Source organism: Colobus angolensis, unplaced genomic scaffold (assembly GCF_000951035.1).
Source record: "Colobus angolensis palliatus isolate OR3802 unplaced genomic scaffold, Cang.pa_1.0 Scaffold217, whole genome shotgun sequence".
In the NCBI taxonomy this organism is placed as follows: domain Eukaryota; kingdom Metazoa; phylum Chordata; class Mammalia; order Primates; family Cercopithecidae; genus Colobus; species Colobus angolensis.
This window is the reverse complement of record NW_012115344.1, coordinates 1,100,336-1,113,447: the sequence shown is the minus strand read 5'-3', so window position 1 is coordinate 1,113,447 and position 13,112 is coordinate 1,100,336. Positions and strand designations below refer to the sequence as shown.

Below are 13,112 nucleotides of genomic sequence, written 5' to 3'. Positions count from 1 at the left end.
TGTATAAGGAAGAGCTGGTACCAATCCTACTGAAACAATTCCGAAAAATTGAGAATAAACTCCTCTCTAACTCTTTCTATGTAGCTAACGTCACACTGATACCATGAAACCTGCAGAAACACAATGAATAAAGCAAACTTCAGGCCAATATCTCTGATGAACATAGATAAAAGTTCTCAACAAAATGCTAGTAAACTGAACACCAGAAGCATGTCATAAAGCTAATCCACCATGATCAAGAAAGCTTCATCCCTGAGATGCAAGGTTGATTCAACATACACAAATCAATAAGTGCAATTCATTACGTAAACAGAACTCAAAACACAAATTCCATGATCATCTTAATAAATGCAGACAGAAAAGGCTTGTGATAAAATTTAACATCTTTTCATGTTGAAAACCCTCAACAATCTAGGCATTGAAGAAACATACCTCAAAATGATAAGATCCATCTATGACAAACCCACAGCCAGCATCAGACTGAATGGGAAGAAGCATCTGGAAGCGTTCCCAGGAAAACTGTAACAAGACATGGATGCCCACTTCACCACTCATATTCATATGGCACTGGGAGTCATAGCCAGAGCAGTCAGGCAAGAGAAGAAATAAAAGGCATTCAAATAGGAAGAGAAGAAGTCAAACTATCTGTCTTCATAGATTATATGATTCTATACCTAGAAAACCCCATAGTCTTTTCCCACGGGCTCCTAGCTCTGATAAACAACTTCAACAAAGTTTTGGGATACAAAATCAATGTACAAAATTCAGTGGCATTTCTATACACCAACAATATCTAAGTTGAGAGACAAATCAAGAATGCAATCCGATTCACAGGAGCCACAAAAATAATAAAATACCTAGGAACACAGTTAACCAGGAAGGCAAAAGATCTCTATAATGAGAAGTACAAAACACGTCAAAAGAAATCAGAAATAACATGAACCAATGGAAACATATTCCATGCTCATGGATTGGAAGAATCAATATTGTTTAAAAAGGCCATACTCTTCAAAGCAATCTGCAGAATCAATGTTATTCTCTATCGAACTACCAATGACAATTTTCACAGAATTAGAAAAAACCTATTCTGAAATTCATTTGGATCCAAAAGAGAGCCCAAATAGCTAAAGCAATCCTAGGTAAAAAGAACAAAGCTGAAGGCATTACACTACCCAACTTCAAATGATACTACAAGGCTACAGTAACTAATACAGTATGATACCGGTACTAAAACAAACAGGTAGCTCAATGAAATGAGTTCGAAAACCTTGCAATAATGCCACACACATACAGCTTCAAATGGCACTACAAGGCTACAGTAACTAGTACAGTATGACAAATGATACTACAAGGCTACAGTAACTAGTATAGTATGATACTGGTACAAAAACAGGCACATAGATCAATGAAACAAGTCAGAGAACTTTGAAATAATGCCACACACAACTATCTCATTTTCAACAAAGCTGACAATAACAAGCAATGGGGAAAGGACTTTCTAGTCAATGAATAGTGCTGGGAAAACTGGCTAGCCATATGCAGAAGATTAAAACTGGATCCTCACCTTTTATCATATACAAAAATCAACTAAGATGGATTAAAGAGTTGAATGTAAAACAAAAACTATAAAATCTCTAGAAGAATACCTAGGAAATACCATTCTGGACATCAGTCTTCATGACGAAGACTCCAAAAGCAATAGAAACAAAAACAAAAACTAACCAGACCTAGCTAAACTAAAGAGCTTCTGCACAGCGTAAGAAACTATCAACAGAGTACACAGATGACTTAGAAAATGGGAGAAATATTCATGAACTATGCATCTGATAAAGGTATAATATCCAGAATCTATAAGGAATTTAAACAAATGAAAGAGTAAAAAACAACCCCATTAAAAAATGGGCAAAGGACATGAATGCACACTTCTCAAAAGAAGACATACACAGGGCCAACAAGCATATGCAAAAGTGCCTAATATCGCTAATCATTTGGGAAATGCAAATCAAAACCATAATGAGATGCCATCTCATATCAGTCAGAATGGCGACCATAAAAAGTCAAGAAGTCACAGATGCTGGCCAGGTGGTAGAGAAAAGGGAATGCTTATACCCTGCTGCTGAGAATGTAAATTAGTTCAATCACTGTGGAAACAGCCTGGAGATTTCTCAAAGAACTTAAAACAGAACTACCTTTCAACCCAGCAGTCCCATTACTAGATATAGACCAAAGAAATACAAATTGTTTTACTGTCAAATCACATGCATATATATGTTCATCACAGAACTATCTACAATAAGAAAGACATGGAATGAACCTAGATGCCCATCAACCTAGAGGCCCATCAATGGTGGACTAGTTAAAGAAAATGTGGTACGCATACACTATTGAATACTATGCAGCAATATAAGAGAACCGGATTGTTGCCTTTGCAACAACATGGACGAACCTGGAGTCCGTTATTCTAACTAAAGTTACCGAAGACAGAAAACCAAATACTATATCTTCTCATTTCTAAGTAGGTGCCAAGCACTGAATGCACACAGGCACAAAGCAGGGAACAATGGACACCAGGACCTACTTAAAGGGGGAGGGTGGAATGAGAGTGAGTACTTTGAAACTACCTATTTGCTATTACGCTAATTACCTGGGTGACAAAATTTTCTGAACGCCAAATCCCTATGGCATGCAATTACCCATATAACCAACTTCCAGATGTACCCCTTGAAACTAAAATAAAAGTTTTAAAGGAAAAAAAAGGAATCTGGAAGTTTGTCCATCCTATGCAATGGACACTTCCAGGTGCAAAGTTTGAGAAGCTGGGGATGAGATACGTTGTTCAGCCCTAGCTGATATATGGAAAGCTTCCTTCCATACTTGCTACGGTTGCTTTGCAACCCAGTGGCTAGTAAAGGGCTGTTTTCTAAATTACCAAAATGTTCAAATATTAGTAACTAATTGATCAACTTGGAGAAAGCAAGTGTTCTGCAGTTGGAGGGGGTGGGGGAAAGAAAGAAAGAAAAAGTATATAGAAGGCAAGAAACAGTGTTGACTTTCGAACCAGCTTAATAAAAGCAATTTTTGTTCAACTCCCATTCCTTTCCATTTTTGTACTTTAAAAAAATATTCTGAGCCTCAGATTCCAAGGCTTTTGATTTGAAAAGCTAAATAACTTTTGTTACTCCTCTTTGTAATTTTGGAATTATATAATGATGTTCTGAAGAGTAAAGATCAGAAAGTAATGGGAAGAAACAAGTTTGACATCTGTCAATTCTATTGTCTGTCTCACTTTTTTCTTTAAGATATTTCTATCACTGTACTTTGAATGTAATAAGCAAAGAGTAACTGCTGTCTAGGTTGTCAACTTGAAATTAGATATCAACTTGGAGATTCAGAATATATAGAAATGAATTCATCAAACCTAGAAGATTTCGAGAAAGAAGTTAAAAAGTCTTGAACTCTCATGTAACAGCAAACAGTATTACAGAAATAATCACCTATGTTAAAAATTTCCATCCCAAAACAATATTCTAGATATATTTAATGCTTGTTGCTTCATATATTGATAATCCATTTTGTTCACAGTATTACGTTTAATGTGATTTGGCAGGGCAGACAGCAATTTTGAAACATTTATGAGCTATAAACCTTGCCTTCTGCAAAGCTTTACCTTGTGGGAGCGTGAAATCATATACAAGAGGGTGGGAGCAAATGTGTAGAAGCAGCTTAAATGTTTAATGATATGGAAATTATAAAATAAATTATATTTTGCATAGTGACATTATATAATGAGTAAAAATAATTCTCAAATAATTTTTAATAACATGAAAGCATGCCTAAGATATAAAATTAAAAGGGAAAAATAACAATTTTAGAATTGAACAGATAGCCATTTAACTGTTCTATGACCAACTCTGCGCTGTTGTCAAGGAGGAATCTGCTGCTACCTGGTTGCTCCCTCACCAGTAGGTCTCATCTTCCTTCTGTTCCAAGACACTTTGGAAGGCTGAAGAGTGAAGGGGGTTGCAGACCCGTGAAGAACTGCGGTGTTAGGAAGTCTAGTAGCTTGGATGAAAGTCTGTTCCCACAAACCCTCAGCAATGTGGATTGTTAGCTATTTCCATTTTTCTCCAAGATACAATTCCCTGGTACTTCTGTAATTTTCTAAATGGTGCCCTGATAATCTAAGAGTATCTTTGTGAACTTCCAGATGAGCTTAACGTGTTTTTCATTTATTTTTCTTTCATTTTAAAATTAAATAACACAAGCTAAAAGGAAAACATCATAAATAAAGGAGATTTACAATTGCTGCTCTGTATTCACGGAGGTGGAAGATTGATTTCAAAAGGCCTGGAGATACCAAAATCTGTGGTTGCTCAAGACCCTGATGTAAATAAAACTGCATAGTGTTTGCATATAACCTATATAAATTCTCTCATGTAGTACTTTAAACTATGTCTAGATTACTTGTAATACCTAATACAATGTAAATGCTATATAAATAGCTGTTATACTATATTTTATTTGTATTATTTTTATTAATATATTATTAATTTTTACTGTTTTTGAATATTTTTAATTCAAGTTGGTTGAATCTGTGGACATAGAACCCACAGATATGGAAGGCCAACTGTATATTATGATCATATTCTATAACCCTGAATGAATTTCTTAATAGTGCTCTACACTGTGTTCCACATCTATAAAACCATGGTCTTTTCTCCTATGGCCATTCTGATTGTTTATAAATTGTTGTCAGTAGTGTTAAAGAAACCTGTTATGAAATCTATTATAAAATAGCCATTAAAAGCAAAGACTGATATTGGTACAGACGTAAAGAATCATTAATGAAGCAAGATTTATTTTTTTGAGAGAGATTGTCGATGTGAAATACATGGTGATGCAACTAGAGTTTGTTCTTATTTAGGTTGCTGATCTTTGAGAAAATAATTGAAACAGTATCAATCATGAGCATTGTCCTATTAGCACAAATGCAGATGTTTACCAGTTGAACTATGCTACAAACTCTTGACTTCACTTGAAAATTCATCTGTAGAGGAGTGTGACTTAGTTGAACAAAAAGTGACTGAGACCTTACTCCTTGTCAGGTACTAGCCCAGATATAAAGAGGGCTTGTCATGGTTGCAGTTCTCAAGAAGCTTACAGAAGTGGAAAGAAACACAGATAAGAAAAATAATTGCAGTATAATATGGTAAATGATAGCACAGTGTTATGTAAAGACAGACATTATACCGTGAACTTTGACAGCAAATTTCTTAGAGATGACAGTTGAGCTAAAACTTACAGAATGAGAAGAAAAAAAAACAAGACAGTGGCCTAGGTAAAGAGAGGAAAGATTTTCCAGGCACAGGGAATAGCATGTACAAACAGGAAAAGAATTGTGAAACTGAATGGTATATGAAAGAAATTATAAAACTTTAAAAATTGTTATAGCAATCTGATACTGCTGCAACATTCATGTTATTGTACTTTTTTAAATGTCTGTCTGTAGCTGAATAGATATTGTTAGAAACCAACATTGTTCTTCACTATAAACAGCTTGAGAAGCGTTGACCTCTGACTGGGAAATAAGGCTCAAGTAGTAGAGGGTACTAGATCACAGGAAGCCTTGTTTCCCAAGGTAAATCATGAAGGACTGCATGAGGCTAGAATGAAGTACTAACTTTCTTCATTCACTAATGACATCAAAAGTCCTTTATCCACAAAGAAGGGAACAACAGACTCCAGGGCCTTCTTGAGGGTAGAGGGTGGGAGGAGGGTGAGGATCGAAAAAATACTATGCTTATTACATGGGTAAAGTAATCTGCACAAAAAACCCCACGACATGCAGTTTACCTACATAACAAACCTGTACATATTCCCATGAACCTAAAATAAAAGTTTAAAGAAAAGAAGATAAAAATAAAAAAAAGAAGTCATTTATCATTTTGAGGAACCCCTCACTTGACCTTGAATACAAAATATGCCTAAAAACCTAGTTCAATAATTAAAGAGAAGCCTTGTCTGCAATCATTCTTCAAATCATGGTGCTTAAGCTACACCATGCTCTGGCATGTGCTCAACCACCTATCAGCCACAAATGCTCTGGGAGGAAGTCACAGATATCTTGTTCTACAATCATTTCCTTATCCTAAGAATTGACATGGATACCTGTAGCTGCTACCTGCAGACCATGGCAGCCAGTGTCCAACGTTCCCCCATGTAAAGCAACAGTTCAGCCATCCCTATCAAAGGACTTGCCTTCACCAACCAAACCAGGAAAGAGTTGGTTACAGGTCTCCGCCACTAGTACCACTCCCCACACCCCACCACACACACCATATCATGATCTCCCCAGACCCTAGCAAACCACCAGCACTGCCATCAGCAACACAACACCATCTAATCCCTGCCAGGTTGGGCCACTGCCCATTTCCTACTTGGGACACAGCAGTCTCCATCTCTTGCTCTTTTATAGACCAATACTGAAAGTTGTTCCTACACTGCAGAGAAAAATGCAAAATACTAAACCAAAGGCTTGGCTATCTTTCCTATGAAGAAGTGGCAAATGATATTCCTTCATTCTTTCTTCTGATGCCTATTCATTCTTCTCCCTGATGAGTAGACAGCAGCAAAGCTTTAAAGTTGCCCATAAATTTCTTAATTACTCACATTGTCACCCCAAGCAAACAGATCTTGAACTGTACCGCATTAGCGACAGGGTACAGTTAAGGACTTCAATCAGAAGAGGAATATGAGATTTATGCTTGATGTACACCAGTGTGTGTTTAATGTGGAAGACTCATTCAAGAAGAGCAAGACCAGAAGCAGAGAAGTCAGAGGCTATTGCAATACTCCGCTGGAAAAAGACAAAGGCTTAAGCTAGGGAGCCGCAGTATGGAGGAAGATGAAGAGGCAGAATAGAATAGAGAAAAATGTCTGGAGGTTAAAAATTTCATGATGTGGTGATTGATTGGATGTGGCCAGTGGGGAATGAGGAAGAATAGGACTATAGACAATATCCACACTCCCATCCTGGGTGTCTGAATGCATCATGGAGGAAATACTGAAGATTGAGATTGTGGAGTGAGGTTTGGGAAAGAAAATAGTGCTTTTCTTTTCAGATATGTCAAGTTTGAAGTGCTTGAGAGACAGTCAAGTGATTCTACTAGGTGAAAAAAATGTAGCTAGTGACAACCATTTCTTACTAAGAGATGGACTCCCCCAGCATCTCTATTTCTTCTTTGCTTTCTTGGAATCTGAACTTTGTTGTTGTTGTTGCTCACAGGCTTAATCTTCAGCTTCCATGCTCCAAGGGGGGAAATGAGTAAGTCCTGCAGAATCAATCCCGACTTCCATACCTGCTGCTGGCCTGTACACCAGTCGTCAGTCCCAGTAAAGTGATGTCCAGCTGACATGCAATAATTTGACGGAATCAAAAAGAACCCCGGCGCTCTCCTGTCCTCTGACGTTTAAAAATTACATTACTCCATTTATAGGAGCGTTCCTAGGAAAAGGAATTTTAGGAGGGGAATTTGTGAGCAGTGAATCTGACAGCCCAGGAGGTGGACTCGCTGACAGGCATACCTTTCCTTAACGTTTAAAGTTTCCTGGGCCGAGAATTTTTATCCATGAAGACTTTCCTACTTTTCTCGGTGTTCTTATATTACCTACTGTTAGTATTTATTGTTTACCACTATGTTAATGCAGGGAAAATTTGCATGTGTATTATTAACTATTAGGTTGAAATCATACCATGCTACTTTGTACATATAAGTATTTTATTCCTGTTTTCGTGTTACTTTTAATAAATAATTACTGTACTCAGTACACTAAAAATACTATAACATGACTGTGAAAATGGCAATGTTATTGTCTTCCCATAATTATGAATATTTTTGGATGGATTATTAGAATATATGAACTCACTAATGAAAGGCATCTGTAATAAGTGAGAAAGGGACATGGGATTCACATATTACACTCTGTTAGGGAGACAGTAATTTATCAGTTCTTTGGTCTTTCTATTTGTCATTCATACTATGTGATGAAGATGTAAGTGTAAGGGCATTTATAACACTATACTGCATTCATTAAGATAATAGGGTCATGATTTTTCATTAGCTCATTTGATTGATATTATCTCCATGCATTTTTTATTTCTTTTAGAAATGTAATTATTTGTTCTAGCAACCATTGCTAAACCTCTAGTTTGTAGAAAATCAACACTTTATAAATACATAATTATGATATTATTTTTCATTGTATCACTGTTCTAAAAATACCATATGATTATAGCTGCCACTCCATCAGGAGCAAATTCTTCTGATAAAAGCTAACTGATCAACCTTGACTACTTTTTTGACACGTGAGATCAAAGTGTCGAGTTGGTTGAGGTTTTTTGGAACGCTTTGGAACTAATAAGCTGCTGGTGGCAGCTTTTTAACATATGATTATCTAAGTTGATTTTTCATGCTAAATTATCTTAGTGATCTAAGGAGCAGTTTAGTGAAGATGGAATCTTGTATTTAAAATAGCCTTTTAAAATTTGTTTTGTTGTGATGTATTTTGACAACTTCCATCTTTAGGAGTTACATAATCACCTTGATTTTAGCTTTGTGATGTTTGGACTATTTATAATCAAGGACACCAAGCAAGCATAAGCATATCTATATTTCTGACTGGTGTCTCTTTGAGAAGGATGGGAAGCAGAAAAAAAAAAAAGAAAGAAAGAAAGGAAAGGAAGAGAGGAGAGAAGGCAGGGATCTCCACTATGTATGTTTTCACTTTAGAGCTGTTGTGCCCATGCTTAATTCTAATCTAGAAGTCTTTAAATGGTGAGACGGTGACTGGAGCATGCCAATCAGAGAGCATTTGTCTTCAGAAAATAAAAAAAAAATCTGAGTTTGAGACCAGCCTGGCCAACATGTTGAAACTCCGTATCTACTAAAAATATAAAAATTATCCTGGTATGGTGGTGCATGCCTGTAGTCCCAGCTATTCGGGAGCCTGAGGCATGTGAATCGCTTGAACCCAGAAGACAGAGGTTGCAGTGAGCTGAGATGGCACCTTTGCACTCCAGCCTGGGTGACATAGCATGACTCTGTCTCAAAACAAACAAACAAACAAAAAACAAAAACAAAAAAAAAGAAAAGAAAGAAAAGTCCCAGCACCCCTAGATGATTTACTGAGCTATTCAGCAAAAGCCATGTTACATACAGCATATTGCAAGGAAATGAACTCTTCTGTAATTTAAATTATAAGTAATATGTCATCTTGGATCCTAGAGAAACAATTTTCTCTACATTTCATGAGCATTGTTAGAAAAGAGTTTACAAGAATCAGGAAGAGGGAAAAATTTTAATGGTCAGAAAAAAATAACATTTATTCTAGTTCAAGAAGTGCACACAAAGAATATGCATTAACCTAACAACTACAAGATTAAATCTTTCAAAAAGGTCAAAGGAGGATTGAGAAGTTTACAGAGATGTCCATGGCATTTTATATCAATCTCAAAGGTAAGGTCTGCATTTTTGTAAAACAACTTAAACTTCTGTTGAGATAGGATATTTTGTTCTCAAGCCAAAATTATCATTAATCAAATATGTTTTAATTATGCCTGGCTTACTATAAGTTTTTTATTCTGATATACAGTTCAAATATCATTGCAACAAAGAAGTGCCTGTATTTAGATCAAAAGTAGGACTTTCTATGTGTTTATTTTGCATGATAATAGGAATATAATTTAAGTGTATCAATAGTCAAAACATAAACAAAAGCTAATTACCTGGCACTGTTGTCACCTGAGACTAAGCGGATGTTGTTAGCTGACACACAGGCTCAGCCAGCAGAGAAAGAATTCTGAATTCCCCTTGCTGAACTGAACTATTCTATTGCATATGGTTGACAAATCTGTGTGCTATTTCTTTTCTACCTACCATACTTAAATTTATGGGTATCAACCAAGGACATAGTCAAACCTTCGATGATGAACATTGCTGATTTTTTGCCTAATTATCCTCTGTTGAGCTCCACTTGTGGTCATTCAAGATTTTATGAGGTTGAAAAGAAAAGTGAATATGACCTTTAAAAGTTGTATTTTGAGTGACTATAGTCTCACCACTATGAAACTGCCAATTATTGCCTAATGTTAAAGATATCCATCATTGTGATTAATTAAACCCATAATGAATACTTTTAATGGAGAATTTGTGATGGATTATCCCCTGATCTTTTCTTAATATTTCTCCACACACACAGGACTTCTCATGTTCCACTAAATGAGTATACTCTGCCCCTACTTCTAGATAATTTGTCTTTTGGGCTTGAATATACTTGCTTTCTGTTCTAAATACTTTTTAAAGAAAAAAAAATTTTGATAAATAAGGGAAAATATTCATTTTGCCATCCATATTACATTCCTGAATTTGAAGTCAGAGTTTCTACCAAAATCAAGATCACCAAGAATCATTTTAAAGCTTCCAAGAACTGTTTAAAAGTGTTTTCAAGTCTGACCAAGAATTCTGACATTTAAAAATAAGTAGGAAGATATGACTATTTAAACTCATATTTTCCTTTAAAAAAAGAGAAATTCTAGCAGAGTGATCGTGGGCAATATAATTAGCTAGTTAACACCCCATCCAACATTCACGATGTGCCAGGAACTGTGTAGAAAACTTCACAGTCACCATCTCAGTTAACCATCACAATAATAGTAAGAAACTATTCCTTATATATGATTAGCAGCAGCAGAGACATCTCCCTTATAAAGATATGAAAATCAAGGCAGGTAGTTAAATAACTTGCCCAAGGTTATACAACTAGTAAATAGGAAAAATTTGAATTCCAACCTATGCCCAAATCCCTGTTCTCCATCTCTACGCTACTTAGTCTCTCTAAGCCTCAGTTTACTTTTCTATAAAAAAGGATGAAAGCATTATGCTCCAGGTCATAATTAAAAACAGGGACCAGGCCTATCTCACTGTAAACAGTTTGAAAAATGAATAGCTATTTCACACAGTAGACAAGAAGAAGAGCTGAACTGGAATTCATGAGCAAAGAGAAACAAAACAAATGAGCCTTATGAATGCCCTGAATGACACACTCCTGATCGGCTGTATAGCAGAAGATCCCTAATTAGAACCTGAGATGACAGCGATTGGAACCAGGAGACAAAAGCAGCTGTAATTTTTTGAGAATGGAACCAGGGAGGAGGGAGCTATACAGAGAAAGACCTCAAAAAAAAAAAAAAAACTACAAAGGTGACCTTGTATCTGATAATAATGGGATAGGAAGGTATGAACACACTTAGAGTAAAACTCCTTGAGACCAGGAAAAGAACAAGCGGGAAAGAGCAACTAAGTAGTTGTATGCTGAAAATTTCTAGGTTTTATATGGAGCAGAGAAACATTCAAGGTCTGGTCAAGCATATTCAAAAATCCTCACTGGTCACCTTTCTTAATATCCTGGGAATGGTTGTATCTTAGTAGTTGTTCTAAAATACCCCTAGGGTATAGGGTATTTACTATAGGTAACTGTAGTAAATACTGTAGGTAAGCCCTAACACAGCTTAAAAGTAGTCTTGCAAGAATTAAGTTAATCCACAAAATATTTAACAGACTTCCAGAACAAAGACTGAGAATCTTTTATAAAGACAACAAAATGGAGTATAACAACAACTCAACAACATAAAGGTCTAAATATCCACCATTCAATCCAAAATTATATACATGCCCCAGAGAATTAAATTGTGAACCATAAACCCTGAGAAAAATGTATTAATGACAATAGAGTAAGTCAGATTGATAAAAAGTATGAGTACTTTACAACAAATTCCATGATGTTGCTATTACTTGATAACAAAACCAAAGATATTACAAAAGAAAACCTACAGACTAATAGCCCTCATGCACAAAAACATCAAAACTATTTGCTAAATATTAGCAAATCAAATATATAAAATTAAAAAGTAATAAGTGAGATTTATTCCAGAAATCCAAGTTGTCTAATATTTGACAATCTATTATTGGGATTGTGATTCAACATATGAATAGAATAAAGGAGAAAAATTATATGCTTATCTCAATAGATGTAGAGAAAGCATTTGACAAAATTAATATTTATTTATGATAAACCTCTCATTATACTAAGATTAAAAGAAAACTTCCTCAGCCTGATAAAGGACATTTCTGAAAAACACACAGCTAAATCTTACATAAATGGTAAAAATCTAAATGCTAAAATCTAAATCTAAATGCTAAATTCTAAAATTAGAAACAAAATAAGCATATTCACTTTTACCTATTATATTCAACATTGTTCTGGCATGGGGGCAGGGTAGTTATAGCAGATGCAATAATGCAAGAAAAAAACATATAGATTGGAAAGGAAGATGATAAGATCATACGTAAATCCTGATGTTTACCAAAAAAAGCTACTAGAATTAATAACTGAATGTGTTAGAGTTGCAGGATACAAGATCGATACACAAAATCAACAGATATCTTTTGCTAGTAACAAAAAATGAAAATTGAAAATTTTAAAAAGTACTACTTAGAATACTGCCGACAAATGTAAAATTCTTAGGGATAAATTTTTCAAAATATATGCACTTCGTATACCCTTAAAACTGTCTAACTTCTGAGAGAAATTAAAGAACACTGGCTCATGGACTAAAAGACTCAATATTATTAAGATGTCACTCGCATTTAAATTGATATATAGATCCATTACAATTCCAATCCAAATTCAGCTATCATTTTTATAAAAATTGATAAGATGGTTCTAAAGTTTATATGAAAATGCAAAGTACTTAGAATAGCTAAAATGTTTTTTTAAAGCAAAAAGTTGGAGGACATGCTACTAGATTTAGAGACTTAATATAAAGCTACTGTAATCAAGATAACGTGCTGCTGACTTAGAAATATAATTTAATTGATGGAACAAAATGGAGATTCCAGAAATAAGTGTTTTTCTCCCATATACACACACATTTATGGTCAATTGATTTTTTTTACAAGTGTGCCATAGTAATCCAATGAGGGAAATGAAGTCTTTTTAATAAATGGCTCAGTACAATAGGATACCCAAATACAAAAAAACAAAAACAAAAGAAG

The 13,112-nt window shown here is 35.2% G+C and overlaps 1 protein-coding gene across 2 annotated transcripts in view; it reads left to right on the top strand.

Moving 5' to 3' along the window:
* EMCN (endomucin) overlaps positions 1–10,304 on the top strand; it is a 129,220-nt gene extending 118,916 nt beyond the window's left edge. For both annotated transcript variants that reach the window (XM_011943202.1, XM_011943201.1), the window contains one exon: positions 7,286–10,304. The gene's annotated coding sequence lies outside the window, so the exon portion shown is untranslated. The remainder of the gene's footprint in view (positions 1–7,285) is intronic.
* Positions 10,305–13,112: the final 2,808 nt, after the last annotated feature.